The 18,785-nt window shown below is 41.9% G+C and overlaps 1 long non-coding RNA gene across 1 annotated transcript; it reads left to right on the top strand.

Annotated features, from left to right (window-relative positions):
* The first annotated feature begins 10,034 nt into the window (after window positions 1–10,034).
* Window positions 10,035–12,357, top strand: LOC115534776 (uncharacterized). Its single transcript, XR_003974371.1, has 2 exons — window positions 10,035–11,635; window positions 12,151–12,357. It is a non-coding gene; the product is annotated as an uncharacterized LOC115534776 (long non-coding RNA).
* Window positions 12,358–18,785: the final 6,428 nt, after the last annotated feature.

Here is an 18,785-nt window from a genome sequence, read left to right as displayed (position 1 = left end):
GTCGCATCAGACTAGGTCTGCAGCAGTTTGTTTAAATCCACAGGGAAAATGCACGGGAAAAATTAAAAACAGAAAAATTAAATAGAAAAAATAGGTGGTGTGTTAGCCGCGGTAAATGAGAGTTTATTAAGATTAAGAGAAGCGCGAGTCAACTAATGAGTGTCAGCTGTCCGCGGTTCTACTGATTTGGTTGTGCTGCATTCAGCTCACAGGTGCTTATTTATCTGGTTGGCGTTTAGTTGGTGAGACACACTGGTGAGAGTAACACGGAAATTAAACTGTGCTTGCTCTCAGTTTGGAAAAAGTGCTGTGCAGGAACGTAACGCTGAAAATTGGAGAGGCTGCCGGTAAGCGCTTGACTCGTTTGGTTGGATTTGTGGCGTATACGGTCGGCATGTTTGGAGCTTGGCGTTTGCACTGATTGTCACCATTGTAGTGTTTTAATGTTGGTTAAAAACGGGACGAAAGCTTAATGGCCTGGGCGCATTGCATCTGAGACTTTGCAGTCTATTAATTGTGGTCCCAGCGAAATAGCTGTAACTCTTTTAACCACGCATCTCCAGTTGCGCACGGGCGCTTCATATTTCATAGTGGGGTTGCTCATGTTCAATCTAATGTATACTCCCTTTGCACAGGATTATAGCATATTTGCACATTTCATCCATGTATTTGCATTTTGCTCATTTATTGCATTTTGCACATTTATTCAAGTGACAACTAACTACTGCTCTGTGTATCTTCATGTCTGTTTATCTTAGGTTTTTTACCTAAGGACTAAGGGCTAACCATTGCAAACCTTTGGACTTGTGCTCTATATTCTAAATAAAAAAATAAAAAAGAGGAAAGACCAAAAACGGAAACAACTGTCCAGTCCTTGAGTGAAACCCAGTGCCTTCAGAACTCCTTCAGTGTAACATCCTTTTCGAGTTGGGGAAAAACACAGTGCTTAAAACCAACCAAACAAAACTGAAAAACTCACCAAAAAAACAAAAAAAAACGTACAACTTGACAGTTACAGCTCTTAAACTTTACCTACAGCACCTTTAATTGAAACAATGTTTTTTTATATTTTAATTTTAGGTAATTTCTTTACTTTCTTTCTTTATGGAGGCTGATTGTGCAATGTAGTTCTGTCAGTATTGATGTTACCTGATTATTACGTAATTTTGCTTTTGTACACCTCCCTCTGTTTAGTTTCCTGCATCACACAAATGGTAGGAGGGAAATGACTTTCAAAAAGTCTCTCCCAAAAGCTGTGCCTATCATACTTGAGTGCAGTTAAATTTCAGAAACAGTCCACCAATTTATACTTTATAGCAACAAACTCCAAATTGCGTTGCATACATTATACTAACAAACACAAATGCAGTGCCAAGCCTGGTGTGGGAGAAGGAGGCACAGGTTTCTCTAGTGAGCCACTTGGATTCCAGCAGCTGTGCCAAGCTATACTGTCTTCCCATGAAAGGACTTGGATAATAATCTAGCACTATTGGGAAATAAATGCAGCATGTTTCTGAATGAGCTTGATATTGACTGAAGGAGAAACGTGTGTCTGTAAGCACCTGTTTGTAAACTGTGTAAGCGATCGCTATGTTGCATCTTTCAATTCCAATATATTCCCTTGAATATATGGATTTAGTTTGATGACTCAATTGGAAGCAGTCATTCACGCAGCATTTACATGACAAAAGAAAATGCTCAATATAAAAGGAGATTGCTAACCATGGGGATCACATTCATGTGGATTCAACTAAATGGTGGACTTAACCACGATGCTACAGGGCAATACTGAATACCCAGATCATGATGATGATCTGGGTGATTCTATGGGCTGCATCTCATATGGTGGTTTGATGGTGCCTCGTTATTTCTGTCTGTGTGTGTGTGCGTTCATTTGTACGTGTGTACATTGGTCTGCGGCCTATGATGTTCGCTGCAGCATCAGGGACAATCCATAATCTCTGATATTAATATCTTCTCTTACCAATACAACCATTTAGCCTGGTAACATATAGCCATTGTCAGTGTCTAATCTGGTCACTGTCAGTGTCATGACTGCAGAATGAGATGTCTATGTTTTACAAATGAAACTCACTTTTCAACTTCACCATCATTTCCATCATCCTACTTTGCAGGTTAGAAATGAAAAACAAATCTAATCATAAATGTATTCAAACTTGAAATACTATCTTTGCAGTATTCATATAAGTGAGATTCAAGGTATATTAACAATGACTACACTGCAGTATTTATCAAAGGGATATTTCAGGCATATAAACATTACTACACTGCAGTATTTATAGAAGTGATATTTAAGGCATATTAACAATAACTACATCTTGAGGACGGCCTAGTGGAACCATCCACTGACGTGGAAGCTGTCCCCTCCTTGCTCAGATTCCCACAAATGAAGCCATCACAACAGGGTTTGAACTGAACGAAAAGGACAAAAACTCACATGAACACACAACACTTTTGGCTGAGCAGGAACAGGTGTGGTCCACTACTGATTATAAACCGCCACCTGGCAAACCCATCAGTTGGGATCAGCCAAACATTACACATGCACAATGTTGTGTATTGACTGTTTAAGTTTGTCCCTCCTGGGATGCGGTCACGCCCTCTCTTATGCTACGTGCTGACGTTGTTGTATGTGCCTTCTCTGAGTTCAATACTTAAGCAGTGCATATCAAATGCTCATGCTCTCGTGTCCTTATTAGTTGTTGTATTGAGTGTGATATCCTAGTATACAACAAAACTGGCGAAGAGGTAATCCGTTCTCACGCTGTGTTATTCTCGGAGGAAAGTCGGCGTCTTTTCGGCGGATAGACGGCCCGAACTGGTGGCTGGCTGTGTGAGGCTACTAGCTGGCTACAGCAGGGTGAACGGAAACAGAGGACTGAGCTGCGGCGGGAAATAAGGGATCCCCGTAACAATGAAACCGGCAGTGAAGAGACGCAGGAAGCAAAGTAAAGTAAAAATATAAATAAATAACAGAATGGCGGCTCTGATTGAACATATAGGACCATTCGAGGAAAACACTGATCCATGGAATTCGGGGCATCCTCCCATGTGCATAGGTTGTCTTTTGAGTCCAAGAACATGACTGCAACAGGCAAGCCCTGCTACCGCTGTGGGAATACAGCACACCGGGCAACAGAGTGTTGGTGTAAAGACTTAGACTGCCGAAACTATGGTAAGAAAGGCCATATTGAACGTGCATGTAAAAGGAAAAAGACCCAGACACACAAACAGAAAAGTGGCTTCGAAAGAAACAAGAAAAAACAAGTGAATAAGATGGAACATGAACAGGATGAGCAGAGTTACTCAGATTCTGATGATGAAGGTACAGTGCATGTTTTAGCTACAGACGGGGATGATTGATACTGGGTCACACCACTGTTGGAAAACAAAACAGTACGGATGCAAGTGGACACTGGTACCCGGATTTCTTGGTATCGGATGCGGTTTACAAGGAGAAGCTGCAGCACCTTACTCTTCGGGAGACAAAGTTGAAACTGAGGACCCACACTGGTGAGCCTGTCCCCGTGTTAGGAGTTGTGGATGTAACAGTGGAACATAGCGCACAGAAAAAGACTCTTCCACTGTACATCATTCAAGGAAACCGTCCAGTGCTACTAGGTCGCAGGCGGCTGGCAAAGCTCAGACTTAACTGGCAAGCAGTGTTTCAGGTCAGTGATGGTGACACAAGTCACTTAAAGGAGATCTTGAAAAAACACTGGAACGTTTTTGATGAAGAACTCGGCAGCATGAAAGACATTATGGTTAAGCTCACAGTTAAACCAGGGACCACACCAAGGTGTCTCAAAGCTAGACCTGTCCCATATGCCATCAAACCCAAAGCAGAAAAATAACTAGACAGATTAGTCAAAAGTGGGGTCATGGAGCACAAGTGAATGGGCTACACAATCAGTGGTGAATTTAAAGTAAGGGTGAACCCCTTTTAGATTGCTGAGCAGTATCCTTTACCCCTCATAGACGACCTCTTTGCTGGTTTGGCTGGAGGGAAGAAGTTTAGTAAAATAGACTTATGTCAGACATATCTTCAGATGCACGTGGATCCACAGTCACAGGAAGTACTTACCGTGGTAACACACAAAGGCCTCTACAGATACCGGCGGCTCCCTTTTGGGATCACATCTGCTCCAGCACTGTTCCAAAGAGCAATTGAGCAAATTCTGAGTGGGCTACCAGGGGGGCAGTGCTACCTGGATGACCTGCTTATCACAGGACCAGATGAACAGTCACACTTAAGGAACCTGGATGCTACATTACAAAGGTTGGAGGAAAATGGTCTGAGGGTCAGGAAAAACAAGTGTGAGTTTTTGCAACCTTCCGTAGAGTACCTGGGACATGTAATCGATAGCACAGGACTTCACAAGGCACCATCAAAGGTGAAGGCTATTGTGGACGCTCCATCCCCAAAGAATGTGAGACAGTTGAGATCATTTCTTGGCCTGCTGACATACTATGCAAAGTTTGTGCCCAACCTTTCAAATAGACTGAAGCCACTACATGAGCTCCTAAACAAAACCAAGACATGGAAGTGGACAGACAAATGTGAGGCAGCATTAAAAGGTGTGAAAACAACTATATCTCCATCAGAGGCCCTCACCCACTTTGACCCCACATTACCACTTCAACTAGCATGTGATGCCTCACCCTATGGTGTTGGTGCAGTGGTGTCACACATCATGCCATTAGGAGAAGAGAGACCGATTGCCTTTGCATCAAGGAAACTGAGCAAGGCAGAATCCAATTATGCCCAGATTGAGCGGGAAGCATTATCTATAGTGTTTGGAGTGAAGAAATTCCATCAGTATCTTTTCGGGAGAAAATTCACTCTACTGACGGACCACAGGCCTCTCACCTCTATTTTTGGTCCTCACAGCGGCCTCCCATCACAGATAGCCGTATGCAGCGACGGGCCCTGCTACTGTCGGCCCACCAATATGACATCAAGTACAGGTAGTCGGACCTGCACGGCAATGCTGACGGACTCTCGAGGCTTCCTCTACCGGTCGCACACGCTGAGCCAACGCAAGCAGAGATCATCTACTTCAAAGATGTGACTGCTGCTCCGGTAACCTCAGCTAATGGGAAGAAACACACCCACACTGACCCGGTCATGTCTGAGGTTCTGGACATGGTCACTTGTGGGAGGGGAGGAGAGATGCCACCAAGGTTGAAACCTTACCTGATGAGGAAAAACGAGCTGTCAGTCCAGTCTGGATTCCTGTTGTGGGGCTATCGGGTCATCATTCCGCTGTCATTGAGAGAGATAGTGCTTGACGAGCTCCATTCAGGTCACTGTGGTGTGGTGCGAATGAAAGAAATTAAACCCAGTTATTTCTGGTGGCCAGGCCTGGATGCAGCTATTGAGGAAAAAGCACAGTCATGCGGTGCCTGCCAGAAAGTGAGAAGCCTCCCGCAGCTGGCTCCGTTACATCCATGGGACTGGCCTGAATAACCATGGCAAAGAGTCCACATAGACTTTGCGGGCCCATTAGAGAATCATATGTTTTTTAGTGGTAGTCGACACTCACAGCAAAAGGCCTGAGGCAGCTGTCATGAAGAGCAGCTCCTCAGAGAAAACCATCGAAGAGCTATGGTCTATCTTCAGTCGCTTTGGACTACCACAACAGCTCGTAAGTGATAATGGCCCTCAGCTAGTGTCTGAAGAGTTCAGGATATTTATGGAAGAGAAGGGTATTCAACGTATCAACTCCGCACCCGACTCGACCTACTGAGACCTAAAAAGACAAAAGAGGTTGTGCACCTTACCCAGAGAGCTCAAGTGGAGCGACGAGGCAAATCAAAGCTTCTGAGTTTTACACCGGGAGACAGGGTTCTTGTCCAGAACTACACCAAAGGTGTGAAGTGGATACCGCCGACAGTTGTGGCACAAACAGGTCCTGTGTCATATACAATGGAAACCAGTGACCAACTCGTTTGGAAAATACGCCTCAATCAACTGCTCCACACTACTGATCGCCTTGACGGCTTACCTGAGCCCATTGTTCAGGAGCTGGTGGCCTGCCCTAAACCGTTTCCATCAACCGAAGAACCCCTGCAACAACCTTCGGAGATGAACACTGTTCCAGACAGACCTACTCTGGTGCTGACCCCAGACAACCTGTCCCCGAAACCTGGGCCCATGGCGTCCTCACCTCAAGAAAATGTGATAGTCCTACCTACAGGTCATACTAGAAACAGACGACCTCCTGATAGACTTTCATTGTAGTTTAGAGACTAACCCTCAACATTGGAGCAGAATAATCCCCAGAGTTCAGTCTGGGAATTTTGGTTGTCTACCCTCTTTCCCAAGTTCAGGCTTTGGTTCCGTAATAATAATAATTTGTTGAACGTTACTTTGGAAATGCAGATACTTTGTTTTAGAGAGAATACTGAGACTGTGAAATGTTTTTGATTTTGTAAGGTTAAATCAGAAGTAAAGGGGGAGAGATATGTTGTGTATTGACTGTTTAAGTCTGTCCCTCTTGGGACGCGGTCACGCCCTCTCTTATGCTACGTGGTGACGTTGTTGCATGTGCCTTCTCTGAGTTCAATACTAAGCAGTGCATATCAAATGCTCACGGTCTCGTGCCCTTATTGTTGTACTGAGTATGATATCCTAGTATACAACACACACCAATAAACTAATCATCTAAACAACTCAAAGAAACATATCAACAGGAATCATGAACACAGGGAGGGACATTAACGCAAACACATAAATGTAAATTATGACCAAGGGCCATAACACTCCCCTGCAGGATTTATATAAGTGAGTTTTAAGAAATATAGGCAGACTTAACAATTCTCAGGATTAAGTCAGCGTTTATGTGGCATGATGTCATCCCCCTACATGGATTATGCAAATGGAAAGAAATAACTAACTAGCCATATTAAAATGTAGTGAACTGAAAGTGAGAACTGAATCTCCATGGCAGCCCCGAAAAAAGCATAGTGGGGCGAGAGACGGCTTGCTTTTATAGTTCAGTACTATTACATATATCCACCCATGGAGCCCATCAGCCCATCAGCCAGTGTTGCCAGATTGGGCCAGATTTCCAGCCAAATCTGGCAATGCTGCCATCAGCCCTCCATAGTAATCAAATGTGATTACTCGTAAGATTCCTCCTAAGAATTATTTGTTTCCTTAAACCGACTATTTCGGGCCTTAAACGGGTTAATCCTTGGAATTACCAGGGTGTTAATTACCTGTATAATAAATGTAGCATATGTAATAGTAAAGTGCCATTATTTGGATACATAAATCAAGCAGTGGATGAGAGATGGTTGATATCATCTGCCCCTCATGGTAGTCCACTTGTTTTCCCGAGGGAAGCTTTTGTTTGTGTAATATTGTAAATCGAAGCCATATCTACTCCATTAAACAAATGTGAGGTTTTGAAAAGGATCAATTAGCCCTCACTAATGTCTCTTTTTGGACGGCAAACAGAGTCATACTCTGTCCGTCTCTTACTGCTCGACAGGAGAAGCAGGTGTATTAGTGTTGCTCAACCTCAGCGGAACAGACATGTATTGTTAAGAAAACAGTAGCAGGTCGTTAGAGATGTTAACTTTACAGAAGATATTTACAGCAGAACAGAACTGCATGGAACTCTCTCGATTCTACAGTTATCATTATCACATTTTCGTTTATTTCTCTAAAGAATTTGGTTTAGAAATCATTGAGAATGAAGATATATTTTCAACCATGTGCCAGTACAGAACTGGGGCAACCCTTATATATAGATAAATGCATAAATAAATTATGCATAAATATCCATATTTGGGTAATTTGAAAGCCGGTCACATAGAGGAAGAATAGAGTAGGCCAGGTCTCCTACTAGAGTCACTTATTTCTCATCCTAAAAGTCAAGTCAAGCTATCAAACTGTAAGTCTCAGGACTTCACAGGCCTTTAATGAGGCTGGACGGTCGCCCCAATCCATATTCCCTGAGACAGCGGATCCTAACAGATGCCAAGGACCACAGTCGTTGCTCAGGAAAGGAACCTGTTCCAAAATTAGCTTGAAACATTCTAGTTGAACAAAACAAAAATCATGTCTGGCTCACTGCTCTGGACTGATTTGAGCATGTGTGTTTATGAACGTCCAATATAGTGTTGACCCTTGTTAGAAAGAGGGGACACGCCGTGCACTGTATTTGAAACAATATATTGAGAGAAGGGTTGTTATATAACCCTATAAAATAATACATCAATCATAAATCCCAAATGTAACTGCATCACTTTATCAATACAAATGTGTTTTCATTGATTGTCAATTCATCAACATTCCAGATTTATTTTAGAGACATCTAAATAATTAAATACGTATATGTTTCATGATGCCAAATATGTACATAATACGTGGCGCATTACAAGCATACATCACTGAAATGATTAAATTGACATTGTTGTTGTCAAGGAGGTGTACACCCTGACCTAATAATGTTGCACAGTTGTGGCGCCAACAGAGATGTGCTTGGTGCTCTAGAGAGAGCCTTCAGCTGTATTCCAGACGAGGAGTACTGGTCATAGCGCTGGTTATTATTAGGACTGAGCTCTGGGGCTGGTGGCACGCCAAGGCAGGGCGAGATGGAGCCTATTGGCCGATACATGAGGTAGATGACTAGAGGACACACCTAAGTCTCTGGCACATACAAAAAGCTATCATTCCAAAACAGAAAGCATTGTCATTATCTTGACATCTGTACTGATCTGTTTGCATAGAGGACAGATGTCTGCCCTCTCGTCACGATGATAGAAGATTGGAGAGTAATGAAAGGCAATCTAATATTATAAAACTGGTTCATCTCTTTTTGATTCATGGGAATGTTCCCTTATGATGGTGTCTATAGGATGAGCCTGTAGGACAGGTTGGTGTCTATAGGATGAGCCTATAGGACATGCTGGTGTCTATAGGATGAACCTACAGTACATTCTGGTGTCTATAGGCTTATTGGGCCATATTCATTCATGTATTAAATCGTAGATGAATCTACTATAAATATATTTATTTGAGATTTGTGTACTTGCTCCCACTGGAGGATCGCACACACACACACACACACACACACACACACACACACACACACACACACACACACACACACACACACACACACACACACACACACACACACACAGACACTGATTTTCAAGCATTTTTTGTCGTTGCTGCTATGTTGAATCATTGTTTTTTCTGAATGTGGCTTTTCAATACAGTTATCAAAGCAAAGAACAAAGAGGATGGCCCCTGGGATAAAGGATCACCAGGATCACCAGACACACACGGTGAGACTGTGATAACATGACCTGTATTGCTGCATGTCTATCTAAAAACCTGTTTACGGAGAAAACTGCCCTTATATACGTAAGAAAATGTTGTATACCAATAAATGAGGATTTTCTGAAATGGTCCTTGATCGGTAGAATGCAGTGTTTACTGTTGGGCTGATGAATAATCAGTACGAGGACTAAGTTCTGAAACATAACCTTAGTAGGTTGGCCTTTTAATGGTGTTTAGATCGGCCCTGCACTTCTGTTTCTTTTCATAGACTACATATTTGATTGCCCTACGCCGTTTGGAGTTAGAGGAACAGATTAGGCAAGCGCTTTCATTTCATTTGGGGGTGACCTTGTTTCTGTGCTGGCTTGTGGGTGGGATTCAGAAGGACTGATACCCAACCCTTTCAATGTACCTTTGTACCAGCATAGTGGGCTGGTCACCATGTCCCCAGCACCTCCACACTCACAGAAAAATATAAACTATAAACCAATGTAAAACCAAATGTGTTCTTGTGTGCTGGGCCAACATTAGTCCCACTGACAGGGTTGTTAAATAGGCAGAATTTAATTGTCATATAACATTTCACTGGCTCCTCCTTCCCTGCTTACAGCTCACGTTGTCTCAGTGTTCAACGACAGCAGTGCAGATTGAGTGCTGTACCCTGTTGAGTTTTAAATGTAGGCAATTTATTGTTTCATTAGCTAATGTGTCCCAGGTGAAAAAGTAGTATACTTTAGTGTATTACAAGTATAAATCAATTATACAAAAGTTAGTATAAGTATACTTTTACTTTTTGTGCTTAATTTAAAGTATACTTAACATATACTTTTAAAAAGTGTACTTCGCAATAAATGTCATTAAATTCAACTTTAACGTACTTAAAAATAAGTATACTAATTCTGCAATACTTAAAGCGGTATTGCTTTGTACTTTTAAAAAGTATACTTTATTTTAAGTTTATTTAAATTGTACATAAGTGTACTTAGAAAAAGTATACTAAATTGCAAATACTTATAGTGGTAATTTAGTGTATTTATAAAAAGTGTACTTTATTGTAAGTGTATTGTAATTTGTACCTTAGTGTACTTCTGAAAAGTACACTCATTTTCAAGTATTTTGGAATTCACTATTAAAATACTTTTTTAAAGTGTAATTTAATTTCACTTCATTAGAAGTGTATTGAAGTATACTTCCGTAAAGTTCACTTTAATTTAAGTTAATTTTAAGCTGTATTTCAGTATACTTAGCAAAAGTATACTAAGTTTCAAATACTTAAAGTGGTATTTTAGTGTACTTCTGAAAAGTACACTTTGTTTCAAGTCCTTTGTAATACACTATTAAAATGCTTTTTTAGAGTGTAATTTAATTTCACTTCATTAGAAGTGTATTTAAGTGTACTTCCATGAAGTGCACTTTAATGCAAATACTTTTTAAGCTGTATTTCAGTGTACTTAGAAAAAGTATACTAAGTTGCACATACTTAAAGTGGTACTTTAGTGTACTTCTGAAAAGTACACTTCATTTCAAGTCCTTTGTAATACACTATTAAAATGCTTTATCAAAGTATACTTAAATTTCCCTTTATTAGTAGTGTATTTAAGTATACTTCCTTACAGTTCACTTTAATGCAAGTTAATTTTAAGCTGTATTTCAGTGCACTTAGAAAAAGTATACTAAATTGCAAAAACTTATAGTTGTCATTCAGTGTGATTCTGAAAAGTACACTTAGTAATACACTATTAACATGCTTCATTTTTAGTATACTTTAATTTCACTTCATTAGAAGTTTATTTAAGTATATTCATACATCATCACAACCAAAGTGTTGAATTAATCAAAAAAATACAGATAAATAATACTGAAATGGCTACTTTTACTAGCTCCAACGACTAACTATTAAAGAAAATCCAAGGCTATAACCAAAATTTGAAAATAGCAAGTTTATAACGGCCATCCAATCAGTGTGCGGCTGCAAATCGACGTCCAATGAGAATGTAGTATTTAGGTCGCCAATTGGTGGTTTACTCAAATACACTTGGCGCGGACGGTTAGTGTTCCATTTGAAATTGAGCAGTGAGCACCTAATATCTCCGGGTCAAACAATGACAGTGTTTGGTTTGTTTTATTTCCAAGACGGCTCCGTTAGAGCAGATAATACATCCGTCATACGTGATGCATACAGAAATAAAAAAATAACGGTTAACTGCAGGGAAGACCTCGAGTCGGAGCAGGGCTGGATAGAGGTAATTTGGCCTACACAACGGCGACAACAAGAGGCGAAGCCTATTGCAGCCAAATTGCTTTTCTTTGGAGGTAAGTCAGTTCCAAAACGGTAGTGAAATGATTCCGAAATACTCTGTAACGTCAGCTAACTTTGGCTATAGTCTGTTGGAATGTTACGGTAATGATGATAGCCTAATAGAAAGAGTTGCTTTTATCGAAGTATAATGCTTGAATTTAGTAATCGAAGTAAAGTTACTGGATCAACTGGCGTAGTGGGGGCCTGTGGCGTAGCGGGGGCTACGTTTGCGCCTGAGAGCGTCTTTGCGTCGTATTTGTATTGTAAAATGTAGGAATGTTACGGTAATGATGATAGCCTAATAGAAAGAGTTGTTTTATAGCGGGGGCCTGTGGCGTAGCTGGACCACGTTGCGTAGCGGGGGCACGTGGCGTACCGGGGGCTGCGTTTTTTTTACGTTTGGCACGCTCCGATTGGGCACGCGCTCCGAACGGGCACGCTCCCAATGGGCACAAGCACTAGTCTGTGTCAATGTAATTTATTGTTTATCTTAAGTCTTAAATCACATGCGTCCTTCCTGTTTTCACAGACACGGTGAGGGAGAAATTCCCCAACACCATGGTTAGTGAGATCCGGGCCCTGCTGCGGAGGAAATGCAATAATGAGGGCTACACCAAGGTTGCTCCTCAGTAGCTTTATTATATATGTTATATATGTCAGATGTTTTAAAGTTAGGTGTTATTGAATGTATGTTTGTATTAATATTTAAATTAAAGTTTTGGTTTGTACAATTTAAGTGTTTTTTGTCATGGAACAAAATAGCACCCATGGAGTGTACTAAAATGGTACCAGAAAGAAGTGCATGTGAAGTATAATATGTATTGTAAGTATATTTCTGTAGTATTTATAAAGTACTTAGTAGTATAACAGTATTGTACTTAAAATACCCTTAATATACGCTTCCACTTTACATTATAGTATAATAACTATACTTTAAGTACATGCCTTTGATGCTTAAATTGTGACACAAATTGACTATAAATACATAATAAATGCATTTTTAGTTACATAATTGCACACTTTAAAAGTACTAAATATAGTCAGAAAGTGTACTTGAATTTAATTAGAAATATGACAGAGGAATGATAATAGTCTGTTAAAAATACACTTCTATTATGTAGTATAAGCAGTGATAAAATACACTCAATATACACTTCTGCTCCTCTTTAGAGTATAATAACATTGTACTTAAAGTGCATGCCTTTGATGCTGCAATTGTGATAGAAATGTACTATAAATACATTTTAATTAACATAATGGCAGACTTAAAAAGTACTAAATATAGTCAGAAAGTGTATTTGAATTTAATTTGAAATATGACAGAAGTATGATAATAGTGTGTTCAAAATATACTTATATACTACTATCAATTGAACCATACTGCCTTTTTAAGTATATTTCAAACACACTGGTAATATAATGCTATTGTACTGCAAGAGTGTTTCAAATGCTAGAAATCATACTTTTCACTAGTGTACTTCAGTACACTTAAAGGTTGTCAAAAGTTGTGCAATTTTAGCATACTATTTACACTTGGAGTATACTGGAGTATATCTATAGTAGTACTTAAGGTATACCTTAGTACACTTTGGTATACTTGAATGCGACGAAATTAGTACAGAATACAGTTACATACTAAAAGTGGACTTAGTACATCCTTTCAAAAGTGTCGTTGAAGTATAATATTTTTTCACCTGGGGTGTGTGTGTGTGTGTGTGTCTGTGTGTGTGTGTGTGTGTGTGTGTGTGTGTGTGTGTGTGTGTGTGTGCGTGTGTGTGTGTGTATGTGTGTGTGTGTGTATGTGAGTGTGTGTGCGTGCGTTCTGTAATTTAGGTATTTGGTTGGTTGTATTCAGTGCAAAATAAACACAGACAGCTGCCTACTATTTCTGGCAATAAAAAGGCTGTTGATTTGCAGTTTGAAACAAAGGCAACGTCATCCCATATTGTTCATGAACCTCTCAGGCTCAACACATCACATCCTTTGTTTGTTTGCGTTGAATTTGAGTTCGTTCAGGTCCTGTCGGACTCTATAACTATATAACTATAACACCTGTAACTTAAGACCTCAACAATACACATATACAACCCTGATTGATCATGTTTTAGTCGGGTCTTGTGTATAGATGATGCAATCCAAAAAAGAAATTGTGTCAAACTCATCGACCATCTTCATACAGGACGGTATTCATATTTTCAAATGCAATCCAATGAAAGGTTAAACTATCGATGTGATGCATTGACACAAATAAACCGACACAACTGTCTGGCTGGACCCAGCCAGACAGCTTCTGGCTGTACCCTCGGGCCCACACAGATGATCATGTCTCTTGCTGTTCACATAAGATGGGTTATGCTGCAGGTTTGACAGTTTCAAAGAAATAGAGAGTGGAAAAAGCGCAGAAGAAAAAAAGCGCCCCTCCCTGTTGATGAGCTATTTCATGATGTTAATTTATTCGAATTTCAGGTCTTGGAGACATATTGATGGAGACCCTAATTTTAATAGGTACTCAGATTAAAAATCAAATGTTAACATTTCATCAAATTATTTTGAATCATTACATTTGAACTAGAGCTGTCAAGCGATTAAATTATTTAATCGTGATTAATCGCATTAATGTCATAGTTAACTCACGATTAATCGCGTTTAATCGCAAATAATTTTTCTATGCTAAATATCCCTTGATTTTTTTGTCCCATAATTCTTCTCATTTTAATTATCTTATCAACATGGTGAAGTGCATCGGCTTGCCTTGTGCAAATGATTTTTTATTGATAACAACATTGGCATATACTGATCAAAACAGGACGATACAAAAAAAGAGCCTATAGTGCAATCAAACGACTGCTTTGAACAAATGTCATTTGAACATAGCAGTCAGGCTACTGCTTCTATGTTTTGAGCCAAAGAAAAAAAAAATATATATTATTATTATTTTTTAAATAAAACAATTGCGTTAATCGCACGCTAATTTTTTTAACGCCGTTAAAATTGGTTTGCGTTAACGCCGTTAATAACGCGTTTAACTGACAGCTCTAATTTGAACATGTTACACATTCAAACATTTACAATCAAAAGCTAACTTGAAAGCTAACAAAAGCTAAGCTGAAAGGAGTCTTTCAGGAGTCTGGGGGGGTCGGCTTGGCTCAAGAGGTAGAGCAGTTGTCTTGTAACATGTAACATGCCTTGTTCAAATCCAGTGGCACAGAGAAATTTACATCAGATTTAGATTTAAAAAATATACAACCACGTGCATATTATCATATCCATTTTTCTTATGACATTTAAATGAACTAAAGTAACACACAAATTGGCTCTCTCATTGCATTATACTATGGACTATGACTCTATTCAGTCTCTTTATGAAGGGGTCGTCAGATGTGGCTGTGAGCCATCCTGAAGATCAGGCCAGGTTCTGCGGATAGGGACCAAGGCTGGAGCCACAGACCCAGAGGACCAGACCAGGACCTGGAGACAGAGGCTGGGCCACAGACCCAGAGGACCAGGAGAGGGGTTGGGGATTGAGACCAAGGTTGGAGCAGCAGACCCACATAGAGACCTGTGTGCTGCAGGTTTCTCTGTTGGTTCATCACCAAAATCTATTTTAATATTTGTATCTAATATGCATCTTTATTTAGAACCTCTGAAACTTTGGGGAATATTGATAAGTTTGTACTTTATTTCTAGCTTATTGAAAAACGTTCTTAGCCTCCTCATCCCAAGTATGGTGTCTTCATTAGAAGAAATAGGTGTGTGTGTTCACTTTAAGAACCAAACCAGATTGTTGTTGTCGAGAACTTGGTTGTACCCTGTAAAATGTCCATAGGAAGCAAACAAACGGAAAGAACAGACAAACGGAAGGCCTGAGGTATCCCCTGAAGAGCAGTACCTTAACCGGAGGTTACCATGACTGAGGAGATGAGGAGGATATCCACTCAGAGATGGGTTTTTTTGGGGAACACCCCAGTGGTTGGGGGTGGTACACTGCTGGTGTTACGTGAACAAAAACACAGTCACACAGAACGCTGTCCAATATATTGTTTTGGAGGTTCAGAGCGGCAGTTGGTCTATGAATGTAAATAAGCTGAGGACAATGAGATGGCTTCATCCTAAAACAAAAGAGACAATGACAAATGAAACTAACTTTGGGTTCCCCATGCATATAAGAAAGACTGTTACACCGGCTGACCTTGGATATTTTGGACATTGTGAGAGCAGTTGACTGTCAGCCAATGACAACAGACAAATGTGGATACAATCATGGCTACGGTCTCTACATATTGTGCTGTTTATTCATGCCTGTTGCCTCTATATCTATCCTGATTAAGGGGTGAAAGACACAAAATGAGGCCCAGCTGCAGGGTTCCCACACAACATACACCAACACACATCACACCTGTGATGAATCAGACGTGGTTGTATTGATCTCTTACTGTCCTCCACTTGACCCAATGGGAAGCCTGCTCTTCTCTCTGCTTAAACCCAGCCAGATCTCCTGCTCTCTCTGGGGCTCTGGGGCACGCACAGGACCTCATTGAGTATGCAGGCATGGCTTCACTCTCCTTGATGCCCCTCCAGGACGGTTCTCAAGGTTTTGTGGAGGACAATTGCAGTCAGGCAAGGGTTTGAGATGAGGAAACCGCTCTGGGTTTGGGCTTTTGTAGATGGGCTCCTTTAAAGAACCTTTTGGCAAGTGGAGAATTAGTGCTAGATAGAAAGTGCTAATGAGTCTGTGTTGTCGGTGCATTGGAGTGTGTTTCAGAGAGATGTAACAACCAGGGCATGGAGCGATAGAATGTGTAGGAAAACAATACAATCACACACATTACAGCAGTGTAGGTTTACATTGACGTAAGCTTACATTACAGTGGGATACACAACATTTGTTATCCTTTCGACCTCTGTCTCTCCCTCAGCAACAAAGGTTTCATTGTTCTTGTTTATTATTGATCATGTTTAAGAGCTTCTGTATTTCTGAATGAATTGCAGTAATGCTGGACACACGTCTTGTTCAGCACTGCTTGCACAAAGATATAAACTGAATGTGTATCCTAAAAACACCCAATAAGAGAGGATGAGAGGGACCCAGACTGAGTAGCTTTGTCTTATTTTATTGGGACTCAGTTTGCAATGTCTGTCTGTTTTACTAAGATTAATATTTTTGCAATAAGACCCTTTCTTCCTGTGAATTGATGGCCCATATGGGTTGACAATGGACTGACATTTATTTGACAAGATGGCCACATTAACTTTATGAAGCAGAGTGGAGGAAGGACCTCCTTCTGTAGACAGGCAGTATAGAAATGTAGTGGGGGAAGCACCTCCTCCTGTAGACCGGCAGTATAGAAATGTTTTACAGCAAATCCAATGGTGAATTGGTGAACTGGAAACATGAACTGTTTTATCCAGACCATTCGGCTCTTTCTTTCACCACGAATGCAGTTAAATAAATTTGAATTGTAACAGTATAAATAGTCTGAATATCAACAAATGTACACTTTTGGTGAGGGTTATCTGTACTGCTCTCTTGTTATGCATTGTGGGGGGACGTGCGGCGTCTGGCCTGCAGAGGGAGTATGGGCATGTTGGGAGCACACTGTATCTGCTGGCTGGATTGGGTCTGATTATTGGCACCTGCTCGCAATCAGACCAATCAGGGAGTGTGTATTTATGTGCCTGCTATATCTTGTAGTGAGGAGGATCGGGAGCAGGAATGACTGAACCATATGGATGATCGCTGCACGAGATCACCAGAAATGCTCCCTGTGACTGCCTTGGCGGATTTACGTTTTATGATTTGTGATTTGTTGGACTGTCCATAGTCGAAATAAACGACGTGCTTGTGCTGAAAAGCAACCCTGGTGTCCATGCGCTCTGTGGATCTGCTACAGTGGAGCCCAATGTGGGGCTGAGCGCGGAAAATGGAACAGTCACCACTAGCGAGCGTGCTCGGACATCTGGCACAGATATCCGAACACAGAGCCAGCTACAGCACACACAGAACGACGTGCTCATGGAGCCCAATCCTTGGCGGCCGATCGGGCTATTCTCCGTGAGCTCCTCGCCTCTGGCGGGCGCGGCGACGAACCCAGAGGGGCAGGAGCCGTGCCCCACATCCATGTCCCGAAGATGGGGGAAGCAAAAAATGCTAAGGCCTTCCTGGAGACCTTGCAGGGAGTGGCCGAGGTCTCTAGGTGGCCTCGTCAGGAGTGGGCTCACGTCTCCTGCCACTCCTGCCGGGGGAGGCCCAGCTCGCAGCCCACAGTCTGCCAGCTGGGGCCCAACGGGACTACGGGACCGACCCTTCGCCTATGCCCAGCAGCTGCGGGACCAAGCGAGGAGATGGCTGGCCCCGAAGCCGAACACGCTGGAGGGGGTCATCGACCAGGTAGTCCTGGAGAGGTTCATCGAGGGGCTTCCGGCCAGAACCTCCACCTGGGTCCGGTACCACCGCTCGGCTGCCGTCGACCTCGCAGAGAGCCACCTGCCCCCCCTCCGATGAACCAGCGACCACCAACACCGGTGGTGATGCGGACGGCCTGGCCACTTCCGGCGGGAGTGCCCTATGATGGAGGTGGGCAAGGTCGTCCACGTCACCGGTGCCCGTCTCCTCCCCACGGTCCCGGCGAGGCGTACAGTATCCCGGTGAGGATACAGCGGGGTACGTATCAGGCACTGTTGGATTCGGGCTGCATGCAGACCATGATCCATCAGCGCCTGGTGCGGTCAGAGGCATTGGTAGAGGCATCTAGCGTTCCGGTGGGGTGTATACACGGTGATGTTCACGAGTATCCCTTGGAAAATCGTTATGGGGGAAAAAAGCATTGAGTCAAAGCGGCGGTTAGTTCGAGCCTCACGCATCCCCTAGGGTTAGATTGGGCGGGGTTTCCACAGGCTGTTAGAGGGACTAGGAGGTGCGAACACGACAGATAGGGACTTGTAAGTCGTGTGCTGTGTTCTGCGCCGATGCGGGGGCGTCCAACGCTGTTCAGGGACTGGGGGAGGTGGTGAGTTTCCATAGGGTTTTCCTGGACCTCATTAAAGAAAACTGGGAGGAGGGGTCCAGTGACAGAAAAAATGAAATGCAGTACGTCATGGACTTGCGTGCAAAGCTTCACTAGCTAAGGGTGTTGTCACGTGAGCACTTTCAGATACATAAAGCAA

Source organism: Gadus morhua, chromosome 21 (genome assembly GCF_902167405.1).
Source record: "Gadus morhua chromosome 21, gadMor3.0, whole genome shotgun sequence".
Classification (NCBI taxonomy): Eukaryota; Metazoa; Chordata; class Actinopteri; order Gadiformes; family Gadidae; genus Gadus; species Gadus morhua.
The sequence above is the reverse complement of the archived record's forward strand: the minus strand, read 5'-3'. Positions and strand labels throughout refer to the sequence as shown.